The following is a 13,016-nucleotide window of genomic DNA, read 5'->3' as shown; positions in this document are numbered from 1 at the left end:
ATCTACACTGTGTGTACAGAAGTACTGTATATAAAGTTAATATGTTGAACTTGCGTGGGTTAGTTACAAGCGTATAATTTTATTTGTGATAACTAAAATTACTCCAAAGTCCTGTCATCTCTGGAATAATCGAATCATGTTCAAGAACCATATTAAAACTTCCACTTTCGGTATTTTATAAGAAATATTTCGGAGAGTGTGCTCAAGAACAGTTTGATCTAGTTCCCTCCTCACCTTTTACCATCCAACCGCGAGGCACCGTAAGGATCTGCATACCTACGGTTGATATACCGTGGACGCACACGAAGCGCTTTGCATCTTCGTTTCTGATTCGCACCGCAAGGATCTGGCATGCCGTTCAGGCTTCTTTTTCCCCCAGCACCTACTATATGAGTACCTTCAAATCAAGACTGAATAGGCACCTTCTAGGCAAGCGCGCTCCACCTTAGGCTGCATCACTCGCTTGATTCTATTTTCGTATCCTCTCGGTATCCTGGTACTAAGTACGTAAAATACGTAGGGCCTTACAAATAATCTTGGCATACCGTCGGAATTCAACTGAGAGCATCTTTCATGCCAGAGCGTGACAATACACACGTTCATTAGTTAGTCCAATAGACGTTTTGTTGCTACAAAATAACTTCTGATTTATTTACTTGAGTTATATGAGCACATTGTAAAAACATATCACATTATATAGTTTATATAATTTACATACAGACTTAAATAGACAGCCGAGTGATGGAGATGGAAGTGTTCAGCTACATCCATTTAGTGGCGTAAGATAAACATTAATTAGTCAGTAACATTAGTTTACGTCACAGTTTGCTTGTCAACATAATGTGACTCAGCTTTTACTGTTTGGAATATTCATTATTCAACAAGATTATCTCTAAGCTATATTTAACTTAGCTTACAGGTAGCAGTGAAATGTGAGCGTTCAGCTAACTTGAATAATCTCGCTTTTAAATCGCAGACGACGTTTATTCAAAATAAATTAATTAAATGACGATGGTACAAATTAGGTTATATTGTTACATCGCTACATATCAAATTAAAATGCCGTATGCATACTCTGAAGCAATCTTTTACATTTTGATCAAAGAGAGGTATTTGTTCTTTGTACTCCAAACAATTATTCCGTACATGTCAATAAGGAATTTAATTGTCATTTGAACAATCGGTGTTTGTATAATGTTGAATGCTCGATTATATTGACATCGGATCTTACTTTGCAAACCAGAGGTAAGTTGTGTAACGTGAAAAGAGTACGATTTACGAGATGCGACGATTTTTTTCAGTTTTGTAGGTACATGTAAATGATAAAATATATACAAACATTTAATTGTTTCCAAATTTAATATTAATTATATAAAACTAGATGTGACTGGCTGCCTGTCTATAGGTATATAGAGTAAAAATATTTTTCAAATCGAACTGGTAGTTCCATAGAGTAGCGCTTTCAAACACCCGAACTCTTCTCTATAATTAGTAATAATTAAAGTTATTAGTAAAAAAAATATCCATTCTCAATCGCATTTGAGATGAAAATAAAAACTGTCATTCTTATGTCAACCAAAAAACTAGCACAACGCTTTAAGAAGGAACGAAAGAAACGAAAGTATGTGCAAAGTTAAACCTTTAAATTCTTTCCAACCTGAACGTTGCTATCATCAGGCTGATCGTAGTCTTTAACTCAGGATGCAAAATTACATTTAAGAATGTCGATGACAAGCGCTCTTTTTTCATGACACCACTTAAATAATGTTCGGATGTTTATAGACATTGAACACTCTTTGTAGAAGACACGTCGTTCGTAAACATCCGTCAGCTCGGGTTGTACTCGGGAATGAAAACAATGCAGCAGTGTGTTGACAGCTTCACCTAGAAATACACGAAACAATGGCGGTGACAGTGGTGTCGAAATACGTAACTTGCGCGGGCGCATCTTGTACACCAAGAGACCACTGATAAAACTGTATAAATTGGTTTCATTAGCCTTAACACTGAGATTAAATTATCTATAATTTAATTAGAATTAAAAAAAAATGTTTTTTTTGGAATGTTTGTTAAGCCGAAATAAGATAAACAAATATACTAGGAGAATACACACATCGCCAACTAGCTCCAAATTAAGCGTGTGTTATGGGTACTAAGATAAAAGTTATTGTCAAGAGAGCAAATAACTATTACGGAAAAATGTCGAGCAACTATCTTGTACCATGACTAATAAATAACCTGCCACTTCGATAGAGTCGATCACCGAAAAAAATTTAAATAATGTTTTCAAATAGTATTTTCAGAAAGTAGAAGAATATTGATATCTTATTCTGGAAACAACCCATGCTATGCGCCGCCTGTTAGATGGCGGTGGGAGTGCATTATATGGTGCGGTATCTCGACCTGCTGGCGGTGTATTTATTCACCTACTCGCTTAAATTTTATAATTTTATTTAACATTACAGGATTGTCCAATGCCCATACAAACTCATTGGAGTTACAGGACATCAAGTTACCTTATGTATACCTACCTACCTGATTGTAAGAAACAAAAAAACTAAAAATTAGTGTTGAATATATTTAAAAATAGTACTTATTACGTACAGATAAACACCCACACACTTCAAAACATTCATGTTCATCACACAAACATTTGCAGTTGCGGGTATCTGCTTTGGACTCAGAAAGCAGGGTCGCTGCGTACTGCGCCAATCGGCCGTCTGAACCAGTTAAAAAAAATCAAACCTCTTATATTATGTTTAAATGTTTATTGACATTGAACATTAGTTGTAAAAGAGACGTCGGTCGTAAACGTCAGACAGCGCTGGTTGGAATCGGGAATGGAAACAATGCAGCAGTGTGTTGATCGCCCCACCTGGAAATACGCGAAACAATGGCGGTGACAGCGGTGGCGAAATACGAATCGTGCGCTGGCGCATCTTGTACACCAAGAGACCACCGATAAAACACCGTAGGGTCTCATTTATGATTTATATTTATTTTCCAATGATTAAAGCGATAACTTGCTATCGCCTGACTGCGATGTTATTCGCTAAGCTGGCGTATGTTTTACTAGACCAAAACCCAAGATGGTTTCGGCCATAAGACATAACAGATTCCGAAATAGACTTATCATTAAACTTTTTCTACTTAAAGTTATTCGGGAAACTCTAATTCCTTAATTGGATCTGAGCTTACCCGGCTAAATGTTTTAGGTGTTGTGTGCCTAAAAGTGTCAAGGGTAGATACGTGTAAAGGATTTAGTATTCTTTTATAGCTCAAATATGATGATGGTCTGTGTTTAACTAAGTTAGGTGCTTACTGTATCACAAAATATAATCCGTTGTAAAAGTCCGTTGCTAGGCTCTTTTCCCTTGGAAGCTCATTCGTAGGAATTTAAGTATGCATTAAGTTTCATTAGTCTACTAAATGATTTTTATATTAAACTATTTGGTGGTACACATGTGAACAAACATTTTATAGCACACCACGGTAAAAGACGTGTATTAAAGATAAAGGGTATTCAGCAGCCGTCTCTTATACTATGATACTCGAGCACAATAGTTCCCGCGACGTTGCGATGAACAATCAGCGCTGGTATTTCGCAATGACAAATAAGGCGAGATGATTATTGCGACAAATGAGGCTACGGTTAGAAAAATGGTACCCACCCGAATTACGAGTTATTTATATCATATTATTATATTTCGATTGCCTTGTAAGCTTGTTAGATTTTACGGAACCCTGGGCTGACCAAAAATTATTAAGTTTTTTCAAACTCGCTGGTGCGTTAGTGAGCTATGTGGTCTCTGGTTAAATCGAATTTATTACTTTACATTTTTTTTCGGTCTGGTCTGGTGGGTGGCTTCGGCCGAGGCTTGTAACCACCCTACAAAAACATGCCCTCAAGCCATTTAACGTTCTGGTACGATGCCATATAGAAACCGATTAGGAGTATGGATTTTATATAACTGCCATACCCCTAACAGGTTAGCCCGCCACCATCTTAGATTGAATCATAACTACCAACAGGTAATATTGTAATCAAGGTCTAACCTGTAGTTAAATTTAAAAATTAAATTGATTATAATTATTATTTATTTGGTAACTATGACCCATCTACACTTTTATATAATAACATAAACTAAAGCAAAAACCTTACATGGGATATTAAAATATTAAATATACAAAATAGTTCCGAACCGGTGGTAGAATCACTACAAACAGACAGACTTGACGTTTCAAAAGTGCTTATATTAGGCCTACTTGAAATAAATGAATTTTGAATTTTGAATTTTGAGTTACAAATTAGAATTGCTGCTCTCTGCGCAGCCCTACATGGAGTTTAATATATAACATAGCTTGTAAATTGGAGAGTCGTATCTATTATTGATTGACCAATATCCCCCAAATATCTTTATCAGATATTTACCTACCAAATTACTTAAATAAAAGTCCAAAAGAAAGATTTTTTCAGATGACAATATAATATCGACTTAGATTTGAAAAGAGTAACATCCACATTGAATTACTATACCTAATATGAAATTTTGAACTGTATTCGCACGATAATGTAGGAAACTTCGAGTGCGTGATTGCGCAAACGTGTTCGCGTGTCTCACGATCAGCAACAATCAAAGGCTCGTCGTACTAATGTAACCTCCCCGGAGCATGTGGCATTAGCATACCCGCCGGACGCCTAGTGCCTTGCCCACGCGCTGTGCAGCCAATCCGTCATATTCGCTGATGTGTGCGTAGACCACAGATAGCTAAACGTTTTATTTGTAATCTATAGTCCTTACTTAGTTTATTTAAGACTATGTAAAGACAATTTTTTTTTCTTTTATTTTTTTTTTTATTCCACTACAAGTTAGCTCTTAACTGCATTGGTTTATTTGGTTAAAAAAATACGGCATTACGCTTCTATGTAATAGTTTTGTTTGCTTCCCTTAAAAAACTTACTAGCTGACCCGTGCAACTTCGTCTACACCAAATCGGTTATTACCAGAAAACACAAATAAAATGACATTTTCTAAAAATGAATCATAGCTAGATCGATTTATCGCCCCCGGAACCCCCTGTATACTAAATTTCAAGAAAATCGTTGGAGCCAATTCCGAGATTCCAATTATATACATATATACAAGAATTGCTCGTTTAATGATATTTAAACATAAAGATAAGATAAGATAAACAAATAAATTATATCGATACAACTGCACTATATATGTCTAAAAATTATTAAATTTTTTTATTCCACTACAAGTAAGGCCTTAACTGCAATCTCAACTGGTGGTAAATGATGATGCAGTCTAAGATGGTAAGCGGGCTAACCTGTAAGAGAGTAAGGTAGTCATACTTCTAATCCTTTACGCGACATCGCACCAGAAAACTAAATCGCTTAGCGGCACGTCTTAGTCGGTAGGGTGGTAACTAGTCACGGCCAAAGTCTCCCACCAGACCAGACCAGAGATAATTCAGAAATTATAAATTCCCAAATTGGACCTACCGGGCATCAGTGGCATGCACAGGGTTTTTGACCAGGGTATGCATAAAGCAGGTACATGGCATAAAATGTGAAAATTCCCCTCTAATAAGAGTTATATAAAATAATATTGATATGCAGTGCTTTTGTTCATGTATGAAGTGCACGCCACTGCCGGGCGATCCCGGGACCTCGTACTAACATTCACAGCGCTCACCGTTGCGCCAGGAAGGTGGTAAAAAATAATTGAGTAAAATAACTTAATTTGAAAGCTTAAACCCCAGGTAGCTTTACAATTAGTAACACTGACCAATTAATGGCGAAGTAGGTTAAATAAGTTAAAGTGCATTTTTAAGTCTTACGTAAACGACATTATGTCTTAATGTTAGTGTTTAATTATCATTCGTTATAACAACAAATTAAATAATATGTGGCTCATGGTTGGCATTACATTAGATAAAAATATACGTATTTTCATAAGTTAGGTAATTTGTTGAAACTAATTACATAGGTATGTATTATTAGGGTTCACTAAACAAATAAGGAATCCCTTCAGTTATTTTTGTTTTAAATCTTTAATTACTAATGAAAAGGTTTAACTGTTGCTGTTATCGCATTTATCTATAGTTATGCTATCTATACTAATACTGCGAAAGTATGTCTATTTGATGTTATGTTCTCGGCTCAGCTACAGCACAGACCTTGATCTTTGGCATAGGCCTTAGTAACATTTGAAATCAATGCACATATAAATCTTAATAACAATGTTATTAGATTTATATGCTAATACACACATATATATATATATTACTATATATTACAAGCGGACCCCAGCGCCATCTGTTTGGCTGATTTGTGAATCTAAACCATCCAGGGTGCCACCTAAAGGCAGGGGCCACCACAGGGGCTAAAACAACAAATACCAAGGCAGCATAGCTGCCCTGCGAATATGACCCGGGTAAGGAGGCGTTGCCTCGAGGCCCGTACCCCCGACCGGCCTATTGGCCGCTTGGAGATGACCCACACGACACCCAAAGGCATACGAAAAAAAAATCGTTCAAATCGGTCCAGCCGTTTAGGAGGAGTTCAGTGACATACACACGCACACAAGAATTATATATATAAAGATATATAATATGATATTGCATTGTAGGTAGGTACTCAGTGGCGTGCACAGGTTTTTTGACCAGGGTATGCATAAAACCGGTGCATGGCATAAAATGGAAAAATTCCCCTCCAATACGACTTATATAAAATAATTTGGGTATGCAGCGCTTTTGTGCATGTATGGAATGCACGCCACTGTAGGTACTCATATTTAAACGTTTTTTAATTTTAAAAGTATGAATGCGAAAGTTTTTCTGTTTGTTTGTTTTACCTATGTTCGGCTCTACCGTTCAATCGATGTTTTATAGTGCGTAGTTTTTTGCATAAGCTGGCCTACGGAACCCTGCTTTATGCTATTTCTGTCACGCACTTGACCATTAATCAATTTCATTTATATCATAAGTTAAATTAGTATCTTAAGTATCTTTAGATATTCTATCTTTTAGCTTTGGGCTATTTCATATTAAAGCGAACTATTTAAGTAACTATGTAAAACAACAATCGAAAAACTACACAATGTACACATTGTTTACGATATCACCTTGGAATGGAAAATTTCCACGTATAATCCCCAACTACTAATTGAACGCCTGATTAGATAATAATTCATTATAGCGCGAAAACAGTGAATGATTATAAAAAAGTACACGTAACGAGATCGAAAAAATGTTAATTAAAAAAATCGAATTCTTAAATAAATGCGTTAAGGCCGCCTTGGTGCACATATATTTATTTAGCTTTTGTTTTGTTTAATTTGTTTTTTTTTTGTATGTGCAATAAAGACTTTCTGTAAATCTTTTATTTGAGAAAAAAACAACACATAGTGAAACAACACATAAAGTTAATCAAGTACAAGTAACTAAGTTTTAAGAAGCTACACAAAAACGTATATAAAAAAAAGAAAAGATCTTAAAATTAGGTAACTAAATAAAATTATAAAATTAAATAAACGTACTTGTTTTACAAACAAATATAATTCTATGATGGTAGTATATATGATACTATGTAACGTTAACATATCTGCGGTGTTATTTCTCCCAAGCAGAGTATATTATATATAAATTTTACCAAGTCATTCACTCTTGAATATTATTTTGTTTAAATCAAGCTTGAATACCACGGGCTACAACTAGCTGCCAGTCGCGAAAAAATAAGCAACTACTACTGACTTTCATATAAAACGTGTACATTGACTCTTATCGGATAGCCTAAGCTTTTAAGTGTTGTCATTTTCTTACATAGTCAAGTGACAGAAAAAATTTGGACATCCGGCATTCATCAGGGAATTTTCTTATAATTAATTCTCGTATTACGCCGGAGTGCAAACTTTGAGCGGTGATAGCCTACTGGTTAGGACTTCAGCTTCAGATTTAGGGAGCCGAGTTCGAATCCCAGCACGCACCTCTATTTTTCAAAGTTATGTGCGTTTTTGGAAATAAAATATCACTTGCCTCAACGGTGAAGGAAAACATCGTGATAATGTTCTCAAAGGCGTGTGGAGTTATCAATCCGCACTGGACCAGCGTGTTGGACTACGGCGCTAACCCTTCTCATTGTGGGAGGAGATCTGCAGAGGACCTGTAATGGGTTCATATAATAAATAATAATAATAAACATACTACGGTACTGTATGGCGATGTGATTCATTATTACTAATAATAATAATAATGAATATACACACATCGCCATCTGGCCCCAAAGTAAGCGTAGCTTGTGTTATGGGTACTAAGATAACTGATGAATACTTATAATATACAGATAAACACCCAGACATTGAAAAACATTCATGTTCATCACACAAATATTTTCCAGTTGTGGGAATCTAACCCACGGCCTTGTATTCAGAAAGCAGTCGCTGCCCACTGCGCCAATCTACCGTCTATACGACGATGAATTTGAGAACTTGGCGTTGTTCTACCACTCACAGTACACAGTGCCTACGATGACGTTTTTACAACTTTTATCTCAACACAAATACTAAGGTTAAGAGTAATATCGTACTTTACGTTAGTTTAAAAGTAGCAAAGATAACAGGTGATTCAGAACACATAATCTTCCCATTTACAATGAATATGTAGGCTAATTGTTTTACTTAGGTGAACTTAATAACATATAAAAACCAAGATTACACAGAAACTGTCTGGCATGAAAGTAGTTTTATCGGCATCGGCATGTCTTTTGTTGTTTTTAAAGAAGGTAGCCATGACTCATAGAAGAAAACCGTTACCGACAATGCGATTTGATATTCAAGTTTTTTAGCAATAGTTCATCCAGGTTCAGTTACAAGGGAATTTACATTTTTATGGAAAGTTAGAGCTATTTTACACGCTTTATGTTAGCTTCACCTGTATGTTTGTTTGTATTGTTGGTATCTGTGTCATTTTTCACAACTCCCTCAGTATGGGTATTAAATGAAAGATCTTGACTTGTGGAATACTATAAACTGTAAATCGCCTCAAATGGCGAAATAATATTTTTTTCGATATGGGTATTAAATTAAATGGCTTGACTAATAGAATAATGTACAAGACATGCAAAGACAAGCACTTTTAAAATTTTAAGTTTTATATTTTATAATTTTATAACTACAACTATATTATCCGTAAGATCTGTCTATATTCTACAATAGCTTTTGTTATTAGTAGCCTACTAGAGCAGAATTTGTATCAGACACTATCACAATCCAGACTAGCTAGTGGCTTTCAATGACAGTTATTTCGCAAGAATTTTTGTATTATTGAAAATGGTGTTACGCCCCATAAATGTATTGACAAAAATTACAATAGTCATTGTTTCCTAGTTACTAAGAAAAAGAAAGTTGACTCAATACGCGCAACGTAAACTGATAACACTTAAAATGGACGTTAGATTAGATAATGCCAAATCGCTGTGTGAATGGTTGCTCAACTATGGAATTAATAGTGTAATATAACATTCACCACATTTGTGTTTGAATACTCTTGTTTTAAAAATATCACTGACTTTCTTATTTGAATCGTAAACAATTTTACAAATTTTAATAGTGTTTTTACGTTCCTACACTCGGAGGAAATATCAATTTAATAAATTTAAAATGCTTATAAAAATGTTACTCTCTGGCAATCGAGGTTTGAGCGCTTTGAACACTAAGCTGCAGCACTCCTACTGCCGATGCCAAAATTTGTATATGCAAAGAGTCGCAGGTTCAAATCCTGTCGGCTCCGAAATTTTTTATATGTGCATTTTTAATTTATAAAATCGAAATCAATTCTTCATCCTTTAAGTATCCCACTGCTGGGCGCAAGCTTATGCCTGATTCCACTAACCATAGGCATTGCGTAAATAGAATGCCTAATGATTAAGGCGATGTCTATAGAAAAAAATGAGTCAAAAAAATTATAAATAAATATTAAAAATAAAAATAAAAATAGTTTATTTCGGTAAGAAACAAAGTGGTATCAATATATCGCTGTAGCCTTCTTTTAATAGTAGTACTGTGTCAGAAGACTCCGCTATTCCATCACAATTAAAATAAACTGAACAAATTACATATAAATATACTACGACAATACACACATCGCCATCTAGCCCGAAAGTAGGCGTAGCTTGTGTTGTGGGTACTAAGATGACTGATGAATATTTTAATAAATAATATACTAAATAATATATAATATATACATAAATACTTATAAGTATACAGATAAACACCCAGACACTGAAAACATTCATGTTTATCACACAAAAAAATTCTAGTTGTGGGAATCGAGACTAAGAAAGCATGGTCGCAGCCCACTGCGCCAATCGGCCGTTTAATAAAGTTTGATGGGTTAACCTGTCAGGGGTATAGCAGGTTTTATGAAACCTATATCCAAATTCGGGTTCCACGCAGTGCACGCATCGGGACCCTAAATCGCTTAGCGGCACGTTCTTGTGGGTAAGCTGGTATACTAGATACAGCTCAAGCCTCACATCATGAAGATAACAGGCTGACATACAAACAAACGCTTAATACAGTTACGAAGGTCGACTGGCGCAGTGGGCAGCGACCTGTATTCTGAGTCCATGACCGTGGGTTCGATTCCCACAGCTGGAACATGTTTTTGTGTGATGAACATAAATGTTTTTCAGTGTCTGGTATTATAAGTATTTATGTATATTCTTCATGAAAATATTCATCAGCCATCTGAGTTGGATACTTAGATGGCTGATGAATATTTTACACATGCTACGCTTACTTTGGGGCTAGATGGCGCTGTGTGTATTGTCGTAGTATATATATTTATATATATTTAATCACGCTGTGCAGACGGGTTCCTGATCACAGTTGTAGTAGCACAAAGGAAGTTGAGGACCCGCGGGAAGAGTACCCATAACACAAGCTACGCTTACTTTGGGGCTGGATGGCGATATGTGTAATGTCGTAGTATAATTATTTATTTATTACAGTATTTACCGTTTCCATTTCGCGGGTAAAAATCCAGTTACTCTTATTATCCATAAAAGATTCATTCATGGAAAAAACACATAAAAACATTAATGTGTCCATTAAAATTTCAACCCAACTCTTATTTCGTTTAATTAATTGTACTTTTTTCATTTGTTTCAGGTGAGTTAATGGTTTCAAGCAGACGCAATAAAGATTATAATTGTGTCTGTAAATCTCAGACCGTGCACACGTAAAATGTAAGTGCTATAGTTTTTATCTGGCTACCCCGTAAGGAAGGGCTAAGCTGGGTAGAGTCACTACAAACAGATTGGCTTGATGTTTCAAAAAAAACTAGGCCTACTTGAAATAAATGAATTTTGTTTTTTTTTTTTGAAACAATCGTAATGTTTAGCTTATTATTAAACTGCGTGAATCGGAGAACAAGGTGAAGGTTAAGCCGTTTCGGTTATTATCACTGAAATGTGTATAACCGTTTAACCCCACTAGCACACGTTGAAACAGCGTGGTGGGTATTGGCTCTAAAATTAGTATTTTAATCCTCTTTTACTGTTGTAAACGTCACATTTGCCATAACACTAGCCGTGCGCGCTGGTTGCTTTATTGCGATTTCTCTCTGCCGCCATTATTACTGTTTTATACAGACTTAATTATGTTTCATTTAATTTTATATTTCATCAAATTTATCGCTTTTGTGTTCGGAAGTTGCACTTTTATTTAATTTCATTTGTTGCTTTGCAGGGGGAGTTTTTATTGTTTTATTTTTAATATCCTTACTAGATATTTATCGTATTAGTTATCAATAGTATGTACTTTAGTGTGTAAATGTATGTATTGTTTTTTTTGTAATTGCGATTTTACGTCTCTCATGTATATTCCTATCGTTTAGGTAACCTGGAAGAGATCACTTTTAGTGACAAGGTCGCCTTTTGCCTCTAATTATTTTTATGTTTTTTTATAAAAAAATAGATATAGATACCTACTTGCTGTTGCCAGCATAATTTGTGTGCGTTCATAACGGTTTTTTTTTTTAATCCTGTGAGAGCTTTTTTTATGATATAGAAAAAGTATCCTACGTTACTCTCCATCAATATAATACGATATTTATCGTATTAGATAGTTAAAATTTTGAAACGTCAAGTATATATAGTGACGGCCCAGTGGCGCAGTGGGTAGCGACCCTGCTTTCTGAGTCCAAGGCCGTGGGTTCGATTCCCACAACTGGAGAATGTTTGTGTGATGAACATGAATGTTTTTCATTGTCTGTGTGTTTATCTGTATATTATAAGTGTTTATGTATATTATATTCATAAAAAAATATTCATCAGCTATCTCAGTACCCATAACACAAGCTACGCTTACTTTGGGGCTAGATGGCGATGTGTGTATTGTCGTAGTATATATATTTATATTTATATCTGTTTGTAGTGAATCTCCCACCGGTACCATTGATTGCTTAGTGCTGGTTAAACAATATAAAGTTTATTGGTGGCTTAGTTCGGAAGGACAAAGACACGCACTTTTGCATTCATAATATCAGTTAACACTTGCATATCTAGTTAGAGCTTTTTAGTTTCTGTCGCCACGCAGCATTGTTGCAATGCTGTGTTCCGGTCTGAATCGCGTTGTTGCCGTTGTGATGCGACGGTTCTTTGTATGATGTGTTCCTAGTATGCCCTGAGAAGTGCTGCTCTGTTTATGGCGATGGTTCTCAACTGATCATCAGGTGAGCAACAGTGGCGTGCACTTCATACATGTGCAAAAGCAGTGCATACTATTACACACACAAATTATTTTACATAAGTCGTATTAGAGGGGAATTTTGGCCGTTTCATGCAATTATCCTACTGTATGCATACCCTGGTAAGAAACCCAGTGCACGGCACTGGTGAGCCATCTGTTCGGACCGTCAATTATTACTACAAAAAAAAAAAAAAAGTAATTATATCCGGTGATTCTCACAGCGTGTTATAACTATGTTTCCGGCGTACCTTTAATATA

The 13,016-nt window shown here is 35.6% G+C and overlaps 1 protein-coding gene across 4 annotated transcripts in view; it reads left to right on the top strand.

The window, feature by feature from the left end:
• The window catches only part of LOC120624436 (protein outspread), a 407,014-nt gene that overhangs the window by 23,043 nt on the left and 370,955 nt on the right, over nt 1-13,016 (top strand). The gene's annotated exons all lie outside the window — the stretch shown is intronic.

This window comes from Pararge aegeria, chromosome 6 (assembly GCF_905163445.1).
Source record: "Pararge aegeria chromosome 6, ilParAegt1.1, whole genome shotgun sequence".
In the NCBI taxonomy this organism is placed as follows: domain Eukaryota; kingdom Metazoa; phylum Arthropoda; class Insecta; order Lepidoptera; family Nymphalidae; genus Pararge; species Pararge aegeria.
The sequence above is the reverse complement of the archived record's forward strand: the minus strand, read 5'-3'. Positions and strand labels throughout refer to the sequence as shown.